We start from the raw sequence: 12,055 nt of genomic DNA, 5'->3' as shown, positions 1-12,055 counted from the left end.
AAGGAGTGGAGAACAAGGTAGCAGATCACCTATCCAGAATCCCTCATGATAAAGGTAGAGCACATGATACAAGTGTAAATGAGCTCTTTCCTGATGAGCAGTTGATGACAGTTCACAAAACACCATGGTTTGCAGACATTGCCAACTTCAAGGCAACTGGGCCTTTACCTCCAGAGATCAACAAACATCAAAAAAGAAAGCTCATAAATAATGCAAAATATTTTGTCTGGGATGAGCAATATCTCTTCAAGAAGTGTTCAGATGGAATCCTGAGATGATGTGTTTGAGAAGAAGAAGGACGAGAGGTCCTGTGGAATTGCCACAGCTCATGCTATGGAGGCCATTTTGGAGGGGACAGAACTGCAGCCATGGTGTTACAAAGCAGATTCTTTTGGCCCACCCTTTTCATGGATGCCAAAGAACTAGTAAAGAACTGCAATGAATGCCAAAGAGCTAGAAACTTGCCCAGAAGAAATGAGATGCCACAGAATTTCATCTTAGAACTGGACCTGTTTGATGTATGGGGAATCAATTTCATGGGACCATTCCCAACCTCATATTCAAACAAGTACATTTTGGTGGCAATGGACTACGTTTCCAAGTGGGTGGAGGCTATTGCAACCCCAACAAATGATAACAAGGTGGTCATGAACTTCCTCAGGAAGAATATCTTTAGCCGGTTTGGAGTCCCACGAGCACTCATCAGTGATGGAGGGAGCCACTTTTGTAACAGATCACTAGAAGCTCTTCTCTTACGATACGGGGTGAAACACAAGGTTACAACGACTTACCATCCCCAAACAAGTGGGCAAACTGAGATATCTAACAGAGAGCTAAAAAAGATTTTGGAAAAGAATGTGGGAGCATCAAGAAAGGATTGATCGAAGAAGCTGGATGACGCTCTTTGGACATACAGAATAGCATTCAAAACACCACTCGGGATGTCCCCATATCAACTGGTGTATGGAAAAGCTTGTCACCTACCACTGGAGCTGGAACATAAAGCTCTCTGGGCTCTCAAGATACTAAATTTTGACAGCATTGCTGCTGGTGCAAAGAGGATTCTGCAGCTGCAAGAGATGGAGGAATTTAGATCTGAAGCCTATGAAAATGCCAAGATTTATAAAGAAAAGGCGAAAAGAAGGCATGACCTCCATCTGGCACCAAGGAGTTTCGCAAAAGGGCAGCAAATACTCCTCTACAACTCCAAATTGAGACTGTTCCCAGGAAAACTCAAATCAAGGTGGTTAGGACCCTTTCTTGTCACAAAAGTCTCCCCATATGGACACATAGAAATCATGGATGAAAGTTCTGACAGGACTTTCACTGTGAATGGACAAAGGCTCAAACACTATATGGGCAACATGGGGGAAAACCCCAAAGTGAGGTATCATCTCAAGTAATGGAGGGATCGTCGAGCTAGCGACGCTAAAAGAGCGCTTTGTTGGGAGGCAACCCAACCTAAGGTAGTTTCTTTTTCATCGTCATTTGAATAAATACCACAAGTTGTTTCCCCTGTATTACAAGGAGCTAAGTTTGGTGTTTCACACCAAAATAATCCAAGAGTAAAAGTGTAATTCTAAGTTTGGTGTTCCACCAAAGATATTAGTTAGAATCACACTACACTCCAATGGCAAAATGCTAGATCCAACTAATCAGGGGATCACTTAGCAGTAGTTTAGTCTTTAGTTAATAGTTGCTTAGTTAATAACAACGTATGAGGCTCTCTGAAAGTATGCAATCTATTGTACTAGGCAAGGAACTAAGTTTGGTGTTCACACACCAAATTAAGTTCAGAAATTCACAAGCATACATGCAAGCTAACTATTTCTCAAGTGCTTTGGGAACAAGCAACTTCCAATAACTTTGCAGGAGCCTTCTGAGGAAATGGTGCACCATCATCCAAGGAAGTGAAGGAGCAAAAACTATGGATGATGACAACAAGGGGACAGCTAGAAACCATCACCCGAAGGTTGTATTGTTACTTAATTCCATATACTTGAAATGCTAAAAAATTGGAAGTCCCAAGGTGCCCTTGATTAATAGTTACTCATTAGTTTAAATCAGTAGAATTTAATGTTTGTTTTTATTGTTTTTGTCATATGAGTGCTGTCCACGATACCTGCTGCATCTTCACCTTGCTTATTTGTATGCTTGTCCCCTTTTTAATCAAATAAAAAGAGAATGTGTGTTATCAAAAACCAGAGTGGAATCCATATTGTGGAGTAAGTTCCTAATCTTGTGGTGTGGTAATAGATTAGCTAAGTTGGTTCACCAATAAGGTGGGAAGGCAACTATCTGTCCTGAATTATATGCTTGAAATACACCCCATGAGACTAGCTAAATAATAAGATCCGAATAAGAAAAAGGGAAAGAAAAAAAATGAAAGTTAAAGAATAAAAGAAAAAGAGTAAGAAATAAGGCTAGGCACCAAGGGTTTGAATCTTGAGGCAAGTGTCTGTGGTTTTCCTGTGTAAGGGATTTACTTGGATGAATAAGCTCTTAGGGGTGCCTTATCACTTGGTAAATTGGGTTAACTAACTCAGGATTATCAGCTGAAAGTCCACTATCAAGAGTAACCTTTGCTACAGAATGCTTAGTAACCCAAAGAGGTGTTGGACACCAAGGTCTCAAGAAAGAAAATAACAAACCATGTGCCTGTGGTGTGTATGTATTGGGGAAAGAGACTTGAGGGAGTAAGTCCTTAGGGGTGTCTTAACACCTAATACCTTGAACCAACTAGTTCGGGAGTGCTGTCTAAAAGCTTATCTTAAAGAGTCGCCCCCTCACAGAGCACCTAGTCTGAGAACACAAACGAGCCCTGAAATGACAAAAAGGATCAATGAATAAAAGTTTCATAAGGTGCAGTCAAGTGGGTATTCCAGGACATGATAAAGGTCTGAAAGCCAGTGAAGGAATGAACCTAAGTTGCTACGCATGAAACCACCATAAAACCAAGGACATGACTTCCACAATAATGACTCATTTCTCTTGGCATTTCATTCATCATTCTCTTGTTCCAGTACTTGCTTAGGGACAAGCAAGCTTTAAGTTTGGTGTTGTGATGCCAGGGCATTTTGGCCAGTTTCACTGACCTTTTCTTTACTGTTTTAGGGTAGTTTCATGCATTTTCTTAGGAAATAAGCAAGTTTTGGGTAAAATTTCACTTATATCTTGATTCAAGCAAGCATGGTGCACTTTACATGATTTCATGAGAATTTTGCATGAATTAAATGACAAATTAGATGATGCATGTCTCATGATGAGGATTAGAACTTTGATGCACCTTATTGCTTGATTTCAGGACAAAGGAAGCAAGAGAGAACCACGTTAGCAGCCACATTAGTCTAACTAACGTTACCACTAACGTGGAATGGGAGCTAGCTTGCAACGTTAATGAGAAAAGTAATCGCCAATAACATCCTCGAAGATATCATAGCCCACGTTAAGAGTCACGTTAACTAAGTTAACGTGAACTCTAACGTGGAAGAAGAAAGTGGAGCTAACGTTAGTGACACTCACCTTTGTCACTAACGTTGGACCAAGCTCATATTGGCCACGTTAAGGGCCACGTTAACTTAGTTAACGTGGACTCTAATGTTGGGAACCAAAAGAATAGCCAACGTTAGTGACACACACCTTTGTCGCTAACGTTGGACTAAGCCACTTTGAGCCACGTTAACTCCCACGTTAACTTAGTTAACGTGGAAGCTAACGTGGAGAAAGCAAATTATCGCCAACGTTAGTGACACTCACCTTTGTCACTAACGTTGGAATGAGCCATAATGAGCCACTATGAGCCACGTTAACTCCCACGTTAATTTAGTTAACGTGGAAGCTAACGTGGAGGAAAAGATGATGAGCCAATGTTAGTGACACTCACCTTTGTCACTAAGGTTGGAGATGGCTATCATCACCACGTTAAAAGCCACATTAACTTAGTTAACATGGATTCTAATGTGGGAAGTAGGGGCATCTTGGAACGTTAGTGACAAAGGTAAGTGTCACTAACATTCTCGAAGGATTGGCAAGCCTACGTTAAGAGCCACGTTAACTAAGTTAACGTGGACTCTAACATAGGGGGAAGAGTAGACTCTCAACGTTATTGGAAAAGGTGAGTCCCAATAACGTGTGCGAAGGACCAAGAGGCAACGTTAGTGGTCACGTTGGTGCCACTAACATTGAAGTTAACGTGGATCATCCCTGGATTAGGAACGTTAGTGAAAAAGGTGATTGTCACTAACGTTCTCGAACCCACGCTCTCACTTAACGTTAACGCCACTAACGTTCTGAGCTAAATACCCTGCCTACCTCACACTTTCTCTCTGCAAGTAAAGCTAAGCCCACTGAAGAGGATAACTGCTTCAAACTCAAGATCCAAAAGCCCATATTCAAGACTTGACGAACCAACTAGAAGATCAGAAGAGTAGTATATATAGGGGTAGTTTTGAATTAGAAAAGAGCTTTTGGGGGGGTGAGGTTGGAAGCTGGAGAACTATCCTCTGTAGAATTTTACTTTCTCTTCACTTCTAGTTTTATTTTCATAATGTATCTTCCATATTTGTTTTCTCTTTCCAGACCTATGAACAACTAAACCCCTTTCATTGGGTTAGGGAGCTCTGTTGTAATTTGATGGATCAATATTAGTTTTCATTATTCTTCTTCTATCTTTTCTCTTGATTTTACTAGAAAGGTTTCAATCTTCATCCAATTGGATAGTTATCTTGGAAAGAAGCTATTCATACTTGGATCTCTTCTGAACCTTGGAAGAGGAATAAAGAGATCATGCTAGAAATGGTTTCTCATATTGGACCAAATTAGGGTTGGAAGGATATGGTGACTATAATTCTACCAACACTTGATTTGGGAATGCATGTGGTATAATCAGTGACCATACTTCATCTCTTCTCTTGAGCAATTGACCAAGGAATTGGCTATTGATCAAGATTTGAGAGATTGAATTACAAGGAATTGTAATTTGATCACTTAAGATTGCCAAGGAGATCAATGAACGCATTGATTGAGGAAGAGGTGAAAATGAACTTGATCCGGAGAATGCAACATCTCCTAAGCCCAATGAATTCCCCATTTCTGATCTTACCCATTCTCTTTAATTTTTGCAATTTACTTTTATTAGCATCTTCCCCATTCCCATTTAAGATTCTGCAATTTACTTTCCATCATTTATTTTCAGCTCTTTACTATCAGCATTTACATTTTCTGCTATTTACTTTCCCGCCATTTAATTTCCTACAACTCTCAAACCAAATTCTGCTTCGCTCAACTAGAACATTCCTCTAATTAAAGTTGCTTGACCAATCAATCCCTGTGGGATTCGACCTCACTCTATTGTGAGTTTTTACTTGACGACTATTCGGTATACTTGCCGAAGGAAAATTGTTGAGAGACAAGTTTCCGTGCATCAAGTTTATGGCGCCGCTGCCGGGGATTGATTTTGTATCAACAATGATTAAATTGGAGGATAACTAGATTGAGCATGTTTCTTTTGTTTGATTTAAGTTCATTTGAGTAATTTACTTTCTGTTCAGTTATTTTCTTCCCTTTCCCCTACCCATTTTCTTAGTTGTTTACAATTCAGTCCACTAACCCACTAATTGTTTAATATATTGCATCACTCACACTAACAGTATTTCTGTAGAAATTACTTTCTGCATCTATTTCCTTGCTTGTGCCTTGTTGGTAGTATGACAGGGAGAAGAAGCGGGGCTTCAACTTCATTTGATTCTGAACCTGAGAGGACCTTATTTAGATTAAAGAGGGAAGCAAGAGGAAAGAGAGTAGTTGGTGCTGAGGAAGAGGCGGAATACTTTGAACCAGACATAGAGGAGAATATGGAGAACCATCATGAAGAAGAGGCTCACAACCATGGCCGAGAAGGTCCAGCACATCAGGCTGGGCAAGAGAGAAGGGTTCTGGGTTCGTACATCAATCCAAACCCAGGAAATTGCGAAAGTAGCATCCAAAGGCCAACCATATATGCCAACAACTTTGAACTAAAGCCACAGCTCATCACCCTTGTTCAGAACAATTGTTCATTCGGAGGGAGTGTCCAAGAAGACCCCAATCAACATCTGACCACCTTCCTGAGGATATGTGATACTGTGAAGTCTAATGGTGTTCATCCTGACACCTATAGACTACTTCTGTTCCCTTTCTCACTCAAGGACAAGGCATCTAAATGGCTGGAATCCTTCCCAAAGGAGAGTTTAGCAACCTGGGAAGATGTGGTGAACAAACTCTTGGCAAGATTCTATCCTCCTCAACGGATCAACAGGCTGAGAGCTGAGGTGCAAACCTTCAGGCAGCAAGATGGTGAGACTCTATATGAAGCATGGAAGAGGTTTAAGGATCTGACAAGAAGGTGTCCACCAAATATGTTCAATGAATGGGTGCAGCGGCACATTTTCTACGAAGGCCTTTCCTATGAATCAAAGAAGGCAGTAGACCACTCATCCGGGGGATCTCTGAACAAGAAGAAGACCATTGAGGAGGCCATAGATGTTATTGAGACTGTAGCTGAGAATGACTACTTCTATGCCTCCGAAAGAGGCAACACTAGAGGAGTGATAGAGCTAAACAATGTAGATGCACTGCCGGCCCAAAACAAGCTCTTTACCCAGCAATAAGCTTCCCTCACCAAGAAGATGGAGAGGAACCAAGTAGCAGCAATCACCACCTCATCAACAACCCAAAAAGGAGAGGATGAAGAAGCAGAAGGAAGTCAGGAGCAAGCCAACTACATTGGGAATTCACCTAGGCAAAATCATGACCCATACTCCAAGACCTACAACCCTGGTTGGAGGAATCACCCAAACTTTGGGTGGGAAAATCAACAAGATCAAAGCCAAGATCAGAGACGTCATAACCCCAACAACCATGCAGCTCACCAACAGTCCACACAGAGATCATATCAACACCACCCTAATAACACCTCTCCACATCCATACTAAAACCAAAACAACCCTTCTCATCACCCCAATCCCAACCCACCATCATCTGATGACAGACTCTCAAGGATTGAGAAACTACTTGAAGGCATATGCAAAGAGATTCAAGACAGTAAGGCATTCCGAGAAGAAGTGCGGTCCAATATGCAGAATCAAGATGCTGCCATCAAGAAACTTGAGACACAAATTGGCTACCTATTCAAGCAAATTCCCAGCCACAACCCTCGCAGCGATACTGACTCAAACCAAAGGGAGGAGTGTCAGGCTATCACCCTCAGAAGTGGAAAGGAATTGAAGGAGACTCTCAAGCAACCACAAGAGAAAGATTCAGTTCGAAAGAAGGAGGAACAAGATGAAGTTCAAGTCACCACCTCCAACTCACATCAAAAGGAAGGAGAGCTAAAGCCATATGTTCCCAAAGTCCCATATCCTCAACAACTGAAGAAGAAGGGGGATAATAGCCAGTTCTCCAGATTTTTAGAAATCTTCAAGAAATTACAGATTAACATACCCTTTGCTGAAGCAATAGAGCAAATGCCGCTCTATGCCAAGTTCTTGAAGAAATGATGACTAAGAAGAGAAGTTGGAAGAGCAACGAAACTGTGATACTAACCGAAGAATGTAGTGCTATCATTCAGCATAAACTAACCCAGAAATGAAGGATCCTGGGAGCTTCCAGATCCCTTGTATTATAGGGGAGATCACAGTGGAGAAAGCTCTATGTGACTTAGGAGCCAGCATAAATCTGATGTCAGTAGCTATGATGAGAAAAATGAAGATCGAGGAGGCTAAGCCAACAAAAATGGCCCTACAACTGGCAGACCAATCGTTCAAGTTCCCTCATGGTGTAGTAGAAGATTTGCTGGTGAAGGTGGGGGATTTCATCTTTCCAGCAGACTTTGTGGTGTTGGACATGCAGGAGGAAGCCAAGGCCTCCATCATCCTGGGAAGACCGTTCTTAGCTACTGCTGGAGCTGTCATTGATGTCCAAAAAGGTGACCTCACCCTGAGATTACACAATGAAAAGATGACATTCAATGTGTTCAAGGCCACGAGTTACCCACCAAAATAATTGGGAGAATGTATGAGGTTGGACTCACTGGAAGATGCAGAACAGGAGAGCTTTGAAGAAGAAGAACCTGAAAGGTTGACAGAGGAGGAATCAACGTCTAGTGAAGAGGCCGCAATAGCAGAAATTCATATACAAGGTGCACCAAAGGAAGAGAATGAAAAGTTAGAAGCACCAAAACTTGAACTCAAGGCACTGCCACCCACTCTCAAATATGCATACTTAGGCGAGAATGAAAGCTACCCAGTGATCATAAACTCATCCCTCAGCCAAGATCAAGAGAATGAACTGCTCCAAGTGTTGCGAAAGCATAAAGATGCCATTGGATGGACCTTGCTCACCTGAAAGGGATTAGTTCGGCCATATGCATGCATCAAATACTGTTGGAAGATGATGCCAAACCATCTATTCAATCCCAAAGGAGGCTGAACCCAATCATGAAGGAAGTAGTACAGAAGGAAGTTATGAAGTTGTGGCAGGGAGGGGTAATCTACCCGATCTCAGACAGCCCCTGGGTCAGCTCCGTGCATGTTGTTCCGAAAAAGGGAGGAATCACTGTAGTTCCCAATGAGAGGAACGAACTAATCCCCACCAGGACCGTCACAGGATGGCGGATGTGCATAGACTACAGAAAACTAAATGAAGCTACACGAAAAGATCATTTTCCCTTCCATTCATGGATCAGATGTTGGAAAGACGCGCAGGACACTCATACTATTGTTTTCTCGACGGTTATTCAGGATATAACCAAATAGTGGTTGATCCAGAGACCAAGAGAAAACCTCATTTACTTGCCCATATGGAGTGTTTGCTTACAGGTGCATGCCATTTGGGCTATGTAATGCGCCTGCAACTTTCCAACGCTGCATGCTATCTATCTTCTCGGATATGATAGAGAAATTCATTGAAGTCTTTATGGATGATTTTTCGGTATTCGGAGATTCCTTTCCTAGTTGCTTAAATCACCTAGCCTTGGTATTGAAAAAGTGCCAAGAGACCAATCTAGTCCTGAACTGGGAGAAATGTCACTTTATGGTAACTGAAGGAATAGTCCTTGCCATAAGGTTTCTAACCAAGGCATTGAGGTTGACAGAGCTAAGGTGGAACTTATTGAAAAACTTCCCCCACCCAGTGATGTCAAGGCAATTAGGAGTTTTTTAGGGCATGCTGACTTTTACAGGAGGTTTATTAAAGATTTTTCAAAGATAGCCAAGCCCTTAAGCAATCTCCTTGTATCTGATACACCGTTTGTCTTCGATGAAAAATGTATGCTAGCATTCGAAAATTTGAAACAGAGGCTGTCCTCTGCCCCTATCATTTCCCCACCTGATTGGAACCTACCTTTTGAATTGATGTGTGATGCATCTGGTTTTGCAGTTGGGGCCGTGTTAGGGCAGAGGAAAGATAACTTAGTCCATGTGATCTACTATGCTAGCAAAGTCCTCAATGACACTCAAAGAAATTATACCACTACTGAAAAGGAGTTTCTAGCAATAGTTTTTTCATTTGACAAGTTTAGATCATACCTCATTGGTGCTAAAGTGATTGTTTCACAGATCATACAGCACTTAAATATTTGTTTGCCAAGCAAGAATAAAAACCAAGACTAATAAGATGGATCTTATTATTGCAGGAATTCAACATTGAAATTAGAGACAAGAACGGAGTGGAGAAACAAGGTAGCAGATCACCTATCCAGAATCCCTCATGATAAAGGTAGAGCACATGATACAAGTGTAAATGAGCTCTTTCCTGAATGAGCAGTTGATGACAGTTCACAAAACACCATGGTTTGCAGACATTGCCAACTTCAAGGCAACTGGGCCTTACCTCCAGAGATCAAAAACATCAAAAAAGAAAGCTCATAAATAATGCAAAATATTTTGTCTGGGATGAGCAATATCTCTTAAGGAAGTGTTCAGATGAATCCTGAGAAGATGTGTAGAAGAAGAGGAGAAGTCTGTGGAATTGCCACAGCTCATGCTATGGAGGCCATTTGGAGGGACAGAACTGCAGCCATGTTACAAAGGATTCTTTGCCATCCTTTTCATGGATGCAAAGAACTATAAAGAACTGCAATGAATGCCAAAGAGCTGGAAACTTGCCCAGAAAGAAATGAGATGCCACAAATTTCATCTTAGAACTAGAACTGTTTGATGTATGGGAAATCGATTTCATGGGACCATTCCCAACCTCATATTCAAACAAGGTACATTTTGGTGGCACTGGACTACGTTTCCAAGTGGGTGGAGGCTATTGCAACCCCAACAAATGATAACAAGGTGGTCATGAACTTCCTCAGGAAGAATATCTTTAGCCGGTTTGGAGTCCCACGAGCACTCATCAGTGATGGAGGGAGCCACTTTTGTAACAGATCACTAGAAGCTCTTCTCTTACGATACGGGGTGAAACACAAGGTTGCAACGACTTACCATCCCCAAACAAGTGGGCAAACTGAGATATCTAACAGAGAGCTAAAAAAGATTTTGGAAAAGAATGTGGGAGCATCAAGAAAGGATTGGTCGAAGAAGCTGAATGACGCTCTTTGGACATACAGAACAGCATTCAAAACACCACTCGGGATGTCCCCATATCAACTGGTGTATGGGAAAGCTTGTCACCTACCACTGGAGCTGGAACATAAAGCTCTCTGGGCTCTCAAGATACTAAATTTTGACAGCATTACTGCTGGTGCAAAGAGGATTCTGCAGCTGCAAGAGATGGAGGAATTTAGATCTGAAGCCTATGAAAAATGCCAAGATTTATAAAGAAAAGGCGAAAAGAAGGAATGACCTCCATCTGGCACCCAGGAGTTTCGCAAAAGGGCAGCAAATACTCCTCTACAACTCCAAATTGAGACTGTTCCCAGGAAAACTCAAATCAAGGTGGTTAGGACCCTTTCTTGTCACAAAAGTCTCCCCATATGGACACATAGAAATCATGGATGAAAGTTCTAACAGGACTTTCACTGTGAATGGACAAAGGCTCAAACACTATATGGGCAACATGGGGGAAAACCCCAAAGTGAAGTATCATCTCAAGTAATGGAGGGATCGTCGAGCTAGCGACGCTAAAAGAGCGCTTTGTTGGGAGGCAACCCAACCTAAGGTAGTTTCTTTTTCATCGTCATTTGAATAAATACCACAAGTTGTTTCCCCTGTATTACAAGGAGCTAAGTTTGGTGTTTCACACCAAAACAATCCAAGATTAAAAGTGTAATTCTAAGTTTGGTGTTCCACCGAAGATATTAGTTAGATCACACTACACTCCAATGGCAAAATGCTAGATCCAACTAAGCAGGGAATCACTTAGCAGTAGTTTAGTCTTTAGTTAATAGTTGCTTAGTTAATAACAACGTATAAGGCTCTCTGCAAGTATGCAATCTGTTGTACAAGGCAAGAACTAAGTTTGGTGTCACACACCAAATTAAGTTCAGAAATTCACAAGCATACATGCAAGCTAACTATTTCTCAATGTCTTTGGGAACAAGCAACTTCCAATAACTTTGCAGGAGCCTTCGAGGAAATGGCACCATCATCCAAGAAGTGAAGGACAAAAACTATGGATGATGACAACAAGGGGACAGCTAGAAACCATCACCCGAAGGTTGTATTTTACTTAATTCCATATACTTGAAATGCCTAAAAAATTGGAAGTCCCAAGGTGCCCTTGATTAATAGTTACTCATTAGTTTAAACAGTAGAATTTAATGTTTGTTTTATTGCTTTTTCATATGAGTGCTGTCCACGATACCTGCTGCATCTTCACCTTGCTTATTTGTATGCTTGTCCCCTTTTTAATCAAATAAAAAGAGAATGTGTGTTATCAAAGACCAGAGTGAAATCCATATTGTGGAGTAAGTTCCTAATCTTGTGGTGTGGTAATAGATTAGCTAAGTTGGTTCACCAATAAGGTGGAAGCAACTACTGTCCTGAATTATATGCTTGAAACACACCCCATGAGACTAGCTAAATAATAAATCCGAATAAGAAAGGGAAAGAAAAAAAAAATGATAAGT

General features: G+C 41.3%; 1 non-coding gene across 1 annotated transcript; it reads right to left on the bottom strand.

Moving 5' to 3' along the window:
- Positions 1–6,293: 6,293 nt before the first annotated feature.
- On the bottom strand, positions 6,294–6,400 carry LOC112739633 (small nucleolar RNA R71). The gene has a single exon (XR_003170564.1). It is a non-coding gene; the product is annotated as a small nucleolar RNA R71 (small nucleolar RNA).
- Between the last annotated feature and the right edge of the window lie 5,655 nt (positions 6,401–12,055).

The sequence above is a fragment of the Arachis hypogaea genome, chromosome 13 (assembly GCF_003086295.3).
Source record: "Arachis hypogaea cultivar Tifrunner chromosome 13, arahy.Tifrunner.gnm2.J5K5, whole genome shotgun sequence".
NCBI classification, from domain to species: Eukaryota; Viridiplantae; Streptophyta; class Magnoliopsida; order Fabales; family Fabaceae; genus Arachis; species Arachis hypogaea.
Note: the sequence above shows the minus strand (reverse complement) of the source record. Positions and strands in the feature narration are given on the sequence as shown.